The sequence below is a fragment of the Zalophus californianus genome, chromosome 4, assembly GCF_009762305.2.
Source record: "Zalophus californianus isolate mZalCal1 chromosome 4, mZalCal1.pri.v2, whole genome shotgun sequence".
NCBI lineage: Eukaryota > Metazoa > Chordata > Mammalia > Carnivora > Otariidae > Zalophus > Zalophus californianus.
Genome location: NC_045598.1, coordinates 107,017,560 through 107,030,506, shown reverse-complemented (window position 1 = coordinate 107,030,506; position 12,947 = coordinate 107,017,560).

Below are 12,947 nucleotides of genomic sequence, written 5' to 3'. Positions count from 1 at the left end.
AGATGGCTGCTCCCATGTTGGGGCATAGATATTTACAATTGTTAGATCTTCTTGTTGGATAGACCCTTTAAGAATGATATAGTGTCTTTCTGTGTCTCTAATTACAGACTTTAGTTTAAAACCTAATTTGTCTGATATAAGAATTGCTACCCCACCTTTCTTTTGAGGTCCGCTGGCATAGAAGATGGATCTCCATCCCTTCACTTTCAGTCTGGATGTATCTTTAGGTTCAAAATGAGTCTCTTGTAGGCAGGATATGGATGGGTCCTGTCTTTTTATCCAATATGGAACCCTGTGCCATTTTATGGGCGCATTTAGGCCATTCACGCTGAGAGTGATTATTGAAAGATATGAATTTTCATCATGTTGCCTGTGAAGACATTGTTTTTATAGATTGTCCCTGTAAATTTCTGTTGTATAGTGATCTCTTGGGGTATTTCTCCTTTTATAGAATCCCCCTTAATATTTCTTTCAGGGCCAGCTTAGTGGTCACACATTCTTTCAGTTTCTGCTGGTCGTAGAAGCTCTGCATCTCTCCATCCATTCTAAATGAAAGCCTTGCCGGAGAAAGTATTCTTGGCTGCATGTTCTTCTCATTTAGTATCCTGAATATATCTTGCCAGGCCTTTCTGACTTGCCAGGTCTCTGTGGATAGGTCTGACGTTATTCTGATGTTCCTCCCTCTGTACGTAAGGAATCTCTTCCCCCTAACTGCCCTTAAGATGGTTTCCTTGGTTCTAAGATTTGTGAGTTTTACTATTACATGCCGGGGTGTTGGCCTGTTTTCCTTGATCTTGGGAGGGGTCCTCTCTGCCTCTAGGACGTGAATGTTTGTTTCATTCCCCAAATTAGGGAAATTCTCAGCTACGATTTGCTCAAATACATCTTCTAGTCCTCTCTCTCTCCACTTCCTCTGGGATTCCAATTATTCTGTCGTTGGAACTCTTCATGGTGTCACTTATTTCTCTGATTCTATTTTCATGGATTCTGTGTTGTTTTTCCGTGGCCTCCTCTTTTCCTTTTTTTATCTATTATATTGTCTTCCAGGTCGCTTATTTGTTCTTCTGCCTCACTTACCATACCTGTTAGATTATCTAGATTGGATTGGATCTCACTGATAGCATTTTTAAGTTCTGCCAATCAGCTTTCATTTCTGCCCCTAGAGACTCTATGTTGCCATTAATTGATTTCTCCATTCTAGCTATTGTCTTCACAATTGCTAGCCTGAATTCCATCTCTGACATCTTGGTTATATCTGCATCCATTTGTAAATCTGCAGCATAAGTCATAATCTCTGAGTCTTTTCTATTTTGGGGGTTCCTCCTCCTAGTCATTCTGTTGATGGGTGGTTGAGGGAATGTATAGAGTCCAAATTATTGACCAGAACCCAAGCAAGATGCACCTGTTTTCTTGGGACCTTAGGGTTGCTGGCCTCTTGTTTTCCCAGCCTGTCTTCTAGGGGAGGGGCCTGCTGCACTGTTACTCAGGCAACCCTGTCTGGGCAGACAGACCTGGGCAGACAAACCCTGCCTCTGGCGGGGGATGTGTTCAGCGGGAATCAGTTTTTGGGGCTTTTGTTCTCTGGCGGCTTTCCACATCTCTTCCGTGAGTCAGAGCACAAGAGACCGTTTCCAACCCTCTGCCTCAGAGCAGACAGACCTCAGTCTGTTCTTCAGTGAGCTCTCCAGGCCACACTATCTCCGTTTCTGTCCGTGCTGCTATAAACTGCAGTGGCCTGGGTTGTGCACCCCTCCGCAGTGCCCCCAGTACTGCCTCCAGGTTGGGACAGGTCTTTGCCCTTTGTGTTTCTAAAACTGCCAGCCGCTCCCAGTTCGCATGCAGGACCCCGCTGCTCCGGGTTTCCGCCCTGGGGGCTGCCCTAAAGTCCTTTCCCCGCCGCTACCAGTCTACGAGTCTGTGCCCTGTCCCTAGCGCACGAGGTTGTCGCTCACCAGCAGTGTAGGATCCCCACGGACAGGCTCCCTCCCGCTGCCGTTTATCCTCTGATATCTGCCCGTGGAATCATGGCTCCCCACTTCAAACCTCAAAACCAACTTCCTGCAGTATTCTGTTTGTAGAGATCCAGATCTTCTTACATCTCAGGCTGGTTTCGTGGGTGTTCAGAGTGGTCTGGTAGATAGCCAGCTCAATTCCGGTGACCAGTTGAAATAGTCCCCTACCCCTCCCTAAATAAATAAAATCTTAAAAAAAAAAAAAGAATAAGAATGCCCAAGTAATTTGTGACCATACATAGCTGTGTCTGAGTCTAGTTTAAGCTTGGCTTTCCTACCCCTGGTGGAAGATTCAGCCATCTTTACAACCCTGAAACATGAACGGTATTTCTTCTTTAGTTGGTTTACTATCATGAATTCCAATTATTTTTCCCAGTGAACAATCCTTCCAGGACAGTGACGGAGCCATTTGTCAGAGGAATAGAAGTCTCTGTGGCACTATGAATGTGTGTATGTTGTGTGAGTGTATGTATGAGTGTGTGAGTGTGCGAGTGAGCCTGAGTGTGTGTGAGTGTGGGTGTGTGTGTGTCTGTGAGAGAAAGAGAAAACATGCACACCAGTATGCCAGTTATCCATTTATTACCTTTCAGCTCCAAGGCACCCTTTAGTATAAGCTCTGTGATAAACAATGCAGTTCCCTTGAGCACATCTTTGAAGTGAGCAGATGGCATCTCCATAGAAGGCGCTGGAGAAGTTTCTTGCAGTTTCTCCCTCAGGGGAGACCCAGGAAGGTCCAGGTGAGTGCGAGGACATCTGATGACACCTGTCCCTGCCACAGGCCCAGATTGGGATTCCTCTGCCACTTAGCAGTCTTGAGGTGAAGGCAACCTTTTCACAGCCCTCTCAACCTTGAAAACAAAGTTCCCACAGTGCTTGAACACCCACAGCGCCTATGTGAGGGTGGGGAAGGGGTTGTCCACACAACTGGTACTCCTTCACCAGTCTCTCTGTTGCTGGTTGCTCCATGGTGGCCATATTCCCATCTCACACACAGGCCACCCTGCGTTCCTGATGTCCCCCTCCCCATCTTGCCCTGTGCCTGGGAAGGTAGCCTATGTGCCCAGAAACTTCAGACCAGCTCTGGTTTGGTTAAACCAGAGAACTCTTCTGGTTGATGTCTGAACCGCTCCTTTCTGATCACATGGTGCCCTTCTAGGTTTGTCCTTCTGTGGGTACTCTCCCTCAGCCTTTTCCTTGGTGGTGCTTTTTCTTTTATTATTGTTAATAATTCTTATATTGAACCTCCCTTGTCTAACCTACTGGTTGGTTTCTTTCTCCTGATTGCACCCACTGCTACAGTCAAATAGCCTGGACTCAAAGCTTACTTTTATAATTTACCAGCTCCGTAACTTGGAACAGAATGCTTAACCTCAGATTTCTACACTGTAAAATGAAGACAGCACTCTTTCATAGAGTTTTATAGAACATGTCAAGCTCCTAGCAGAATGTTGACACAGGGCTAGCAAGCATTGCTAGATATGGCCACTTAAGGGGACAAAAACACCTAAAGACAGAAAAGAAAAAGGTCAGATGAGGAAAATAAGCCATAAAAATACCAGATAGAACAAAAGGCGAGGAGAAATATCAACATATATATATCAAGCAAAACGCAAAAGAAATCAGTAGCCAATGTCCTCTACTTTTTTGAAAATAACATCTTATACAGTACTTTACAATTTAGAAAAATTTCCAAATATATTATCTCATTTAATCTTTAAACTAAACCAACCTAGTATGTGCTGTTTCCATTTTCAAACATCTAAGATGAGGCTCAGAGACATGGTCGATGTCACACTGCTGGCTTGTAAATGGATCTGCCCCAGAGACTGTGGTCTTTCCAGCACTGCCCTCTTGTGGTCTAGTATGTACCAACACCTGATTCTTCAGGCACCACAAGGACCTGTTGGCCTGGAGGGGCTTGCAGGGGTTTCTGCTCTGGTCATTGCTGCTCTGTTTCCACTTACAGCAACTCCAAAGAAGACTACACAACATTGAAGGGTGTCCAACATGACTCGAAGGGGAAATATTTCTAATTATTATCCCATCTTGTAAAGTTTTATTTTTTGTTCTGCTTTATATTGTACTAAAAATTAGTACATTAGTATGTGCATAGAATTTATTAATAAATCAACACTCATATGTTGTTTACTGATGGAGTTTTGATGAATGTTGCTCTAGAGCTACACTTCCCCAAATTATTTGAGCATGACATACGTAATATTTTAACTTAATAATGGAAGAATGCATTTAATTTTGTTCAAGAAAAACACATAATGCCTTCTTGCATTAAAGTAGAGAAAAAAACAAAGGTGCCACAAATTTATTTTCTCAGTAACACATCAAAGGGGAAATACTTGTGTAGTAAAATGCCCAATATTTAATAATCTTGAATAGTATATCAAGTATATGCTGATACTGTAAAATAAGATAAATAGCAATAATGAGTCTTCCCATCCTTTAGACAATATACATCAAGGCAGAGATTAACCAGAAATTCTACATGTGCATTAGTGTCCAGGTTAAAGGTCATGTACTCCCAGGTCAGATAATCTGTCGGTGACGTCCTGGCTTTCTCTGATTAGGCATGATATTTTCTTAAATTCAGGTTGCATAATAAGAATAAAAATAATATAAACGTCATTAATATTACAAAGATACTTATATTATTTACAATATTTGCAAAGAAAAATATTACTTGCAAATTTTAAAAATAGAATCCTTATTGACATAGCATGGAATCTCTAATATTCTTTGGAAGCTTTCAAATATTTTAACAACTGCAACAATTTTTCAAATAAAATCTTACATTGGAGCCACTATATATAAAACAGACAAGAGTTTATCTATTCATTTAAGTTTTTTTCACATTCAAATTTGCATCAATCAATTAAAAGAAATTGGGCTATTTTGAAAAACAAAAAAAAATTAATTAATGGATTGCAGATGACAGTTGCAACTTTATTATTGGTTTTAGCATCCATTCCATTTCTGGATTTTTTTCTGGTTGGACAGAATTGGTAAAATCATAATTACTGCTTTGCAAATGGTAACCAGGGCCTCTGCTCAGAGTTGTGCAGACTGTGTACTGCTCAACCCCAGTGGTGCCAGAGAAACCCACCTATCAGCTAGCACCAACAGTTGTTGGGGTTTGTTTCTTTGTTTTGTTTTCAACAGCTCCATTTTCAATTTTAGCCTATTTTTCTTTTTTTTTAAGATTTTATTTATTTATTTTAGAGAGAGTGTGTGACTGGGGAGTGGGGAGGGACAGAGGGTGAGCAAGAGAGAGAATCTTAAGCAGATACTGCTCAGCTTGGAGCCCATCTCAGGGCTCAATCTCACGACCCTGAGACCATGACCTGAGCCGAAACCGAGTCCGAGGCTTAACTGACTCAGCCACCCAGGTGCCCCTCAGCTTATTTTTCTATTAGACTAATCCCAACATTTGAAAAAAGAGTCATAGAGGATTTGGGGACTGTCAGTAGCAATATCCAAGACCTGCTCACATTCTTTAACTGGAAAGTGTAAAGTCAAAAGAATACTAAATGTAGTATGTCAGACAATGTAAATAAATGCTGTTGAGTGGAGGATTCTGTTGTATGACATGGTGTGATGTGATGCACTGTAGTATGATAGAATACTTGCATTTATAGAATACTGTGAGATAATCCACAATGCTGTTCTTAACTCATTAAGAATCCTTGGTCCTTAGTTCTTAGTCCTTGAAAGAAATTCAGCAGCCACCAGCAGGAAAGGTGGCAGATGGGACAAAGGGCAGTCAGGGGAAGGGTGGCAGCAGGAGCAGCGGGCAGGCAGGTTCTTCTCCCCAGCACTGATGGCCTTCTACTCCACTCTGCCTGGAGGACTCTTGGCACTGACCCCATCACTCTCCCTGCCCATGTGTCTCAGACTCCTCCTCTAGACTCCTCCCTTCTTCACAGGTCACACATTCCCTAATGGGACCCAAGAAGCTCCATAGCCCTACCTGGGACGGCTGTCTTCTTCCCATCCACACACATTACACTCACTGGGCCTAGGAGTGGGTCAGATGTCCTTGACACCACTCCCTGCTGTCCCCCTATTGCGGATTCCCGCTTGTCATTCAACACTTGGCCCACAGTTACCCTATCCCCCACTATTTCTGTTGTGATCCTTGGTGATTTTAATATTCACAAATATGACCACCTTAATGATTTGCTTCATAATCCCTTGACCTCTACACCTCTAATTGGTTTGCCCTTCACCTTACTTGTATCTATTCCCACATCCTACCAGCTTAGGCCTCATCCTTATTAACAATGGCAACCTCTCCATATCACATTCAAGCAACCCACCCTCTCAACCTCACCTGCTATCTTTCCAACAATCCTAGATCCTCTAGGATCTCAACTGTGAGAGGTTTTGACCCTGCCAGGAGCAACAATGCATTGATACTCTACCACTTTGACTGAGCATCATTGCTTCACATCTTCATTTCTCTCTTTGCCCATGAGTCATTATCATGATCATCCATGGGTTTAACCCACACTTCTCTCCATCATTAAATTCTACTAGCAAAACCACAACACTGGCTGCAACTGACTCTCAGGTACCACAAACCACAGAGTGGTTACATGAAAACACACAGCCATACCGAACTGATTTCGCTTCGGTTTCATGAACATGATCATGAGGGTACCTGAAAACCTCACTGCAGGTCTCAAGTCCATCTACTTGTCACTGCCCTGGACAACTCAGCCCACATCCCAGCTCTCCTCAAACTCCTGGCGCTCCTTTCCTGTCTTCCCTTTCAACAGATGAACATTCTTTCTGTTTCATTGAGAAAACAAAAGCAATCAGAAGAGAATATCCACATGCTTTTTTCTGCCAACCTACTTGCATTTGTACCTGCATAACACTCCTGTTTTCTCTCCTGCTACCATGCAGGAAATGCCCGCTGCTCCAGTCTGGGGCCTGTCCCTCAACAGGTGCCCTGGATCCCACCCCTCTCATCTACCCAAGGGTATCCTACAGGCAATCGTCTCCTCTCATATACTGGATCATTTCCTTCAGCATGTAAAAATATTGCATAAATATATATGTATATAAAATATCTATCTCTGTCTCTGTCTCTCCCTTGATCTCACTTCCACTTTAAGTCAACACTCTGTTTCCTGTTTTCTGTACCATAAGTCTCATCAGAACTCTTGTTTCCAATTCTTCTTTCAACATAGCCCCCCAGCTTGCATCCCTACCATGTCCCCCAAATGCCCTTGTCCAGGTCCTGCTGATCTCCCTGCTGCCAGATACGATGGGTGGGGCTGGCACCAGCAGCAGCATCTGGCTGGAGTGGGCACTAACTCTTTCTGGAAGTGCTTCTTCTGCCTGACTGTGTGGTCTCTGCTTTCTCCTGGCTCCCACCCTCCTCACTGACCACTGCACCTTGATTTCCCTTGATAGTCACTTCTCCTGTCCCAGATTTCTAGGTATTGGAGCATTCCCAGGGCCCAGTCATTAAAGATCTCCTCTTCACTCTCCAGGTGTTACCATCCTGTCTTAACTATAAGATGATGATCCCCAAATTTCTCTTTCCAGACTAATTTATCCAAGTATGCCTCTTCCCTCAAAACAAATAAACCCACAGAATCCATTTCTCCTAAAGTCTTCCTCATCTCTTAAAAAGTAACTCCATCCTAAAACAAAACCAAAAAAAGTAACTCCATCCTTTCCACTGACCAGATGAAACAATCCCTGACTCCTCTTTTTCATATATGCCCATATCTATTTAGCAGTGAATCCTGTTGGTTTGATCCTTCAAAATATATCCAGAATCTGAAAATTTTTCATTACTTCCAGCACAAATACTCTGTCCACACCACTATTAGCTCTTGCCTTGATTAGTGAGGTGGCCTCCTACATGGGCAACCTGATCTTCCCTTAATCTCTACAGTTTATTCTCAACAGAACAGCCATAATTATGCTTTTAAGGCATAAGTCCGGTCATGGTACACCTCCACTCCAAACCTTCTGACGCATACCCATTCCATTTATTATAAAAGCCAAAATCCTGTGAACTCATCAAAAACTGAATGAAAGTTATTTTTATGATCCTACTTCTACCCAGGCACCCACTCCCTCCCTCCATCTAGCATCTAACATCTAGTGTCTATTCATGGTTCCTGCTGCTTGAAATGCCATTACTCTAGGTATTCAGGCTACTCACTTCTTCACTTCCTGAAAAGAAGACTTTATTACACAGGCATTCCCTGACCATCCTGTATAAACTAGCAGGCTTCCCCCAGCATTCTACATGCCCCCAACCTTCCTTGTACATGCCCTCAACCTACATGCCCTCTGTACCACTTGGTAACATCTAATATATTATGTGGTTAACCGGTGTACATATGTTGTCTGCTTCTGGTTCTAGAGTCTGGGCTCACTGGTAGCAGAGACTACTTCCTTTCTGTTTATAGCTATATCCTCAACCCCTAGACTAATGCCTGCCACAGAGTAGGTGCTTAATAAATATTCATTTAATGGACCACTAAAATTCACTGTTAAAAAAGTTGAATTTACTTTTCTCTATGTTGAAACAAAAGCTTTCATTTCACTAAGAGTACACTTATCTTGATGAGCACTGTGTAATATATGGAAGTGTTGAATCATAATATTTTATAATTGAAGCTAATGTAACACTTTCTATTAACAACACTGGAATTAAAATTTGAAAAAAAAAACCCACTTCCATTTCATTGTTTGTACCTGAGTTTCTGTTTTAAACATAGTGGCATTGCAATACTGTATGTATTGAGCTTTTTCAGTTTCTTGAGCTAATCAGGAAAATTCGGCAACTGATACAACTATGATATGTTCATAAGAATTTTGACAACCATAATGATGTTTACAAACAAACAAAATGATCATTTCCTATTGCATTTGAAATATTTACTCCAGGATGTTACCTCTGTATTGGCAATGATCTATGGTATAAAAAAGTAAATGCCATTTCTTCTCATTTCCTACAAATACTTTTGGAAATTTGGCAAGTTAAAGCGAATTTTTATGAATGATTGCCAGATCCTGTTTTACAATATGTCAGCATTTTATTAAATCCATTTATTTTTCATGCAACACACAATTACTACAACATATATTAACAATAGTATCTATACAAAGCACATACAATTTTCCTGCCTTTGCTTTTGCAGTATCAGTATGAACATTACATTTTCCCTATGTATTTATTTATTTATTTATTTATTTATTTATTTTTAAGATTTTATTTATTTATTTGATGTAGAGAGAGACAGTGAGAGAGGGAACACAAGCGGGGGTATGGGAGAGGGAGAAGCAGGCCTCCCGTGGAGCAGGGAGCCCGATGCGGGGCTTGATCCCAGGACCCTGAGATCATGACCTGAGCCGAAGGCAGTTGCTTAACCAACTGAGCCACCCAGGCACCCCCCCTATGTATTTAACAATGTGTTAAAAATCTGATCTCGGGGTGCCTGGGTGGCTCAGTTGTTAAGCGGCTGCCTTCGGCTCAGGTCATGATCCCAGGATCCTGGGATCAAGCCCCGCATTGGGCTCCCTGCTCGTCGAGAGGGCTGCTTCTCCCTCTCCCACTCCCCCTGCTTGTGTTCCTGCTATCTGTGTCTTTCTCTGTCAAATAAATAAATAAATAAAATCTTTAAAAAAAATCTGATCTCAATATGTAAAGTTGTTTTCTTCTGTTGAGAATGTGTCAATCATCTTTATATCTACTTGCCTAAATGTACTGTAGCAAAATAAACAAAATGGAAAGATTCTCAACAGCTTTGCTCCTGTTGAGCTTTGTTGTAAATATCTCATGATCTTAACCTTTAGGATAATTCATAAAGTATGGCTGATATCATACTGGAATCTTTCCTAACTTCTTTATGAGTAAGTGATCCAACTGTATTTCTAAATCACTCAGTCATAAAATATCCTTCTTACAGTGTCAATTGCATGTGATTTTTAACAAGCTGTTCTGTAGAAGTATATGTTTTTCTCTCATGTAAAATGTGGAAAACCACTTTCAACACAATATAAATGTATTTTCATTGCCAGATTTAAATTTATCTGTACTTTTAAAATTAACATTAGCTATTTCAAGTAAATGTATGTTATACTTTATAGCAAAATTATAATTGTCAGGAAGTAGCTGGTATAAACTATCTTGTGAAATTTCACTGCATAAAACATGTCAGACATTTAACCTATTCCTAATCACTGTGAAAAGTGCATCCTGTTGATAAGAAACATAATTATAATGTACTACTTTAGGGTCAATTAAGGTAAAATTTTAGGCCTGTGGCACTAATTTTGTACACTATAATTAATATGGTTATTGTTAGTTGAAAATCACCTAGTACCAGTACTATATAACTTAAGTCTGAACATTATGTTGGGTACAGCAATAATTATTCCTTTAAATTTTTCTCTGTTTAATCAGTGATCCATTTGTAATATTATTTTATCTTTATGTAAAATAAGCATTTATAGATGTAAAGTCAGATAAGAAAACTTATACAGTGCTAAGATTAGCTTTAGCATTATATTATTATATATGACATGTGACTTGTTTACTAGCTATTAAAGTAATTTACCATGAGACACCTATGCACCCAGACTTAACTTGGTATCACATTTAATGCAATGAGTGGTAGTACAATTTTTTGTGAGTAAAATTGTGTGTAACTAAATACAGTATATAAAAGATGGGGGTGAGAGCACCTGGGTGGCTCAGTTGGTTAAGTGACTGCCTTCGGCTCAGGTCATGATCCTGGAGTCCCGGGATCGAGTCCCGCATCAGGCTCCTTGCTCGGCAGGGAGTCTGCTTCTCCCTCTGACCCTCTTCCCTCTCGTGCTCTCTATCTCTCATTCTCTCTCTCTCAAATAAATAAAGTCTTTAAAAAAAAAAAGATGGGGGTGGATCCAACACAGAGATATACTCTTTTTAATTTTTAAGAGGGTTAAGCAATCACATTCCTTTCTTTCCAAACTCTGAATCATTGAGAGAGACATCAGTGTAAGACAGAGGGTTGGTAAAGGATTGAAAAATGTAAGTTGTGAAATGGTCAAAATGGAAGCTATAATTTTTATTTCAAAGTCTAAGCCTTGGGGGCCTGGATTAGGACAGAACTTGGTCCACAGAGACACTCCCCCCAGACACCAAGAGCGAGCACAGCATAAAAGTGCACACACAATGGTAAAGCTCTCGCCATCTCACCTGTCAGATCACTCACTCTTCTTCCAGAGGTAAGGAGTGAGTTTGAGATAGAGGATGTTATTTCAAACAATAAAGCTAGAATGTTGGAAAAAAATATTTCCCCTTAAATGAATAAATATGACTAAGACCTTAAATGCACACTAATTTGTTACAACATTTTACTCTACTCTGACATCAGCTAGTTATGCTAATGACCCAGATTGCCTGGAAAGCCAAAGTGTTACCATTTATCACTGGTTATTTAACACTTCTAAGTAAGCATGCTGAATATTATTACAGCATTTAAAATAAATAAATACAGGGGGGGCGGAGCAAGATGGCGGAGGAGTAGGAGACCTAGATTTTGTCTGGTCTCAGGAATTCAGCTGAATAGGGATCAAACCATTCTGAACACCTACGAACTCAACAGGAGATCGAACAGGAGAGTAGCAACAACTCTCTGAACAGAGAAGCGACCACTTACTGGAAGGTAGGACGTCCGGAGAAGTGAATCCGAGGCGATATTCGGGAGGATAGACGGCGGGGGAGGGGCCTCCGCCGGCCGCTTCTGGCAAGTGCTAGAGCCGCGGAGCACAAAATCGGACCTTTTAAAAGTTGGCTCGGCAGAGGGACGCCGCTGCAGTGGCTAAGCGGGGGGTGGAATCCTCCCGGGACAGTGTGGTCTCAGGACCCTTGGGGTCACAGAGAGACCGGGGGTGCCTGAGTGCGGCAGAGCTGCCAGGTGTCGGGGCGGGGAAGCCGGCTGCAGATACGGACCAGAGTCGCGGGCTCTCAGCTCGGGGTTGCCATAAACTGTGATCTGCGGCCCAGTCGGGGCACGGCTCCCCCAGCAAGGACCCAACAAGCAGCAGATCCGGGGAGACTCCCCTTCCTTCCCGGGGAGGAGCGGTGCGGGAACGCACTGCAGGGATCTGCTGGGTTTGGAGACTCCGAGCGGGGTCGGGTGCCAGAGATAGCAACGCTCGATCACAGGCCGGGTGAGCACGGAGTGCGGCCGGAGACCGGGGACACGGGAGTGACTGCTTTTCTCTGGGGGCGCACTGAGGAGTGGGGCCCCGAGTTCTCGGCTCCTCCGGGCGGAGACTGGGAGGCCGCCATTTTCGCCCTGGTCCTCCAAAGCTGTACCGAGAGCTTGCAGGGAACAAAAGCTCCTGAGAGCAAACTGGAGCAGCTTCCTTAGCCCGGACCGACAAGGGCGGGGCAATTCCGCCTCCGGCAAAGACATTTGGAAACCACAGCAACAGGCCCCTCCCCCAGAAGATCAACACAAACAGCCAGCAAGCCAAGACCAAGTTGATCGATCAAGGAGAATAGGAGAACTCCAGCGCTAGGGGAATACTGCACATAGATTCATGGCTTCTTTTTTTTTTTTTTTTTTTACCATGATTCATTATTTCATCAAAGTTAATTTTTGTTGACTTTTTTTTATTTTTCTTTTTCCCTTTTTCAACCAACATCTTATAAATCCCTTTTTTAAAAAAAAAAAAAAATTTATTTTTTTTTCATTTTTAGAGTCATATTTTATCCCTTCATAGTAGTTATCCTTGTTTTTGGCATATATATATAAGTTGTTCTCTCTTTAAAATTTTGAGGTACAGTTTCTTCTAACAGATCAAAATATACCCTAAACCACTAGTGTATGGCTTTGTTCTAGTCTCCTGCCTGATCACATTCTCTCCCTTTTTCCTTTTTTTTTTTTTCCTTAAATC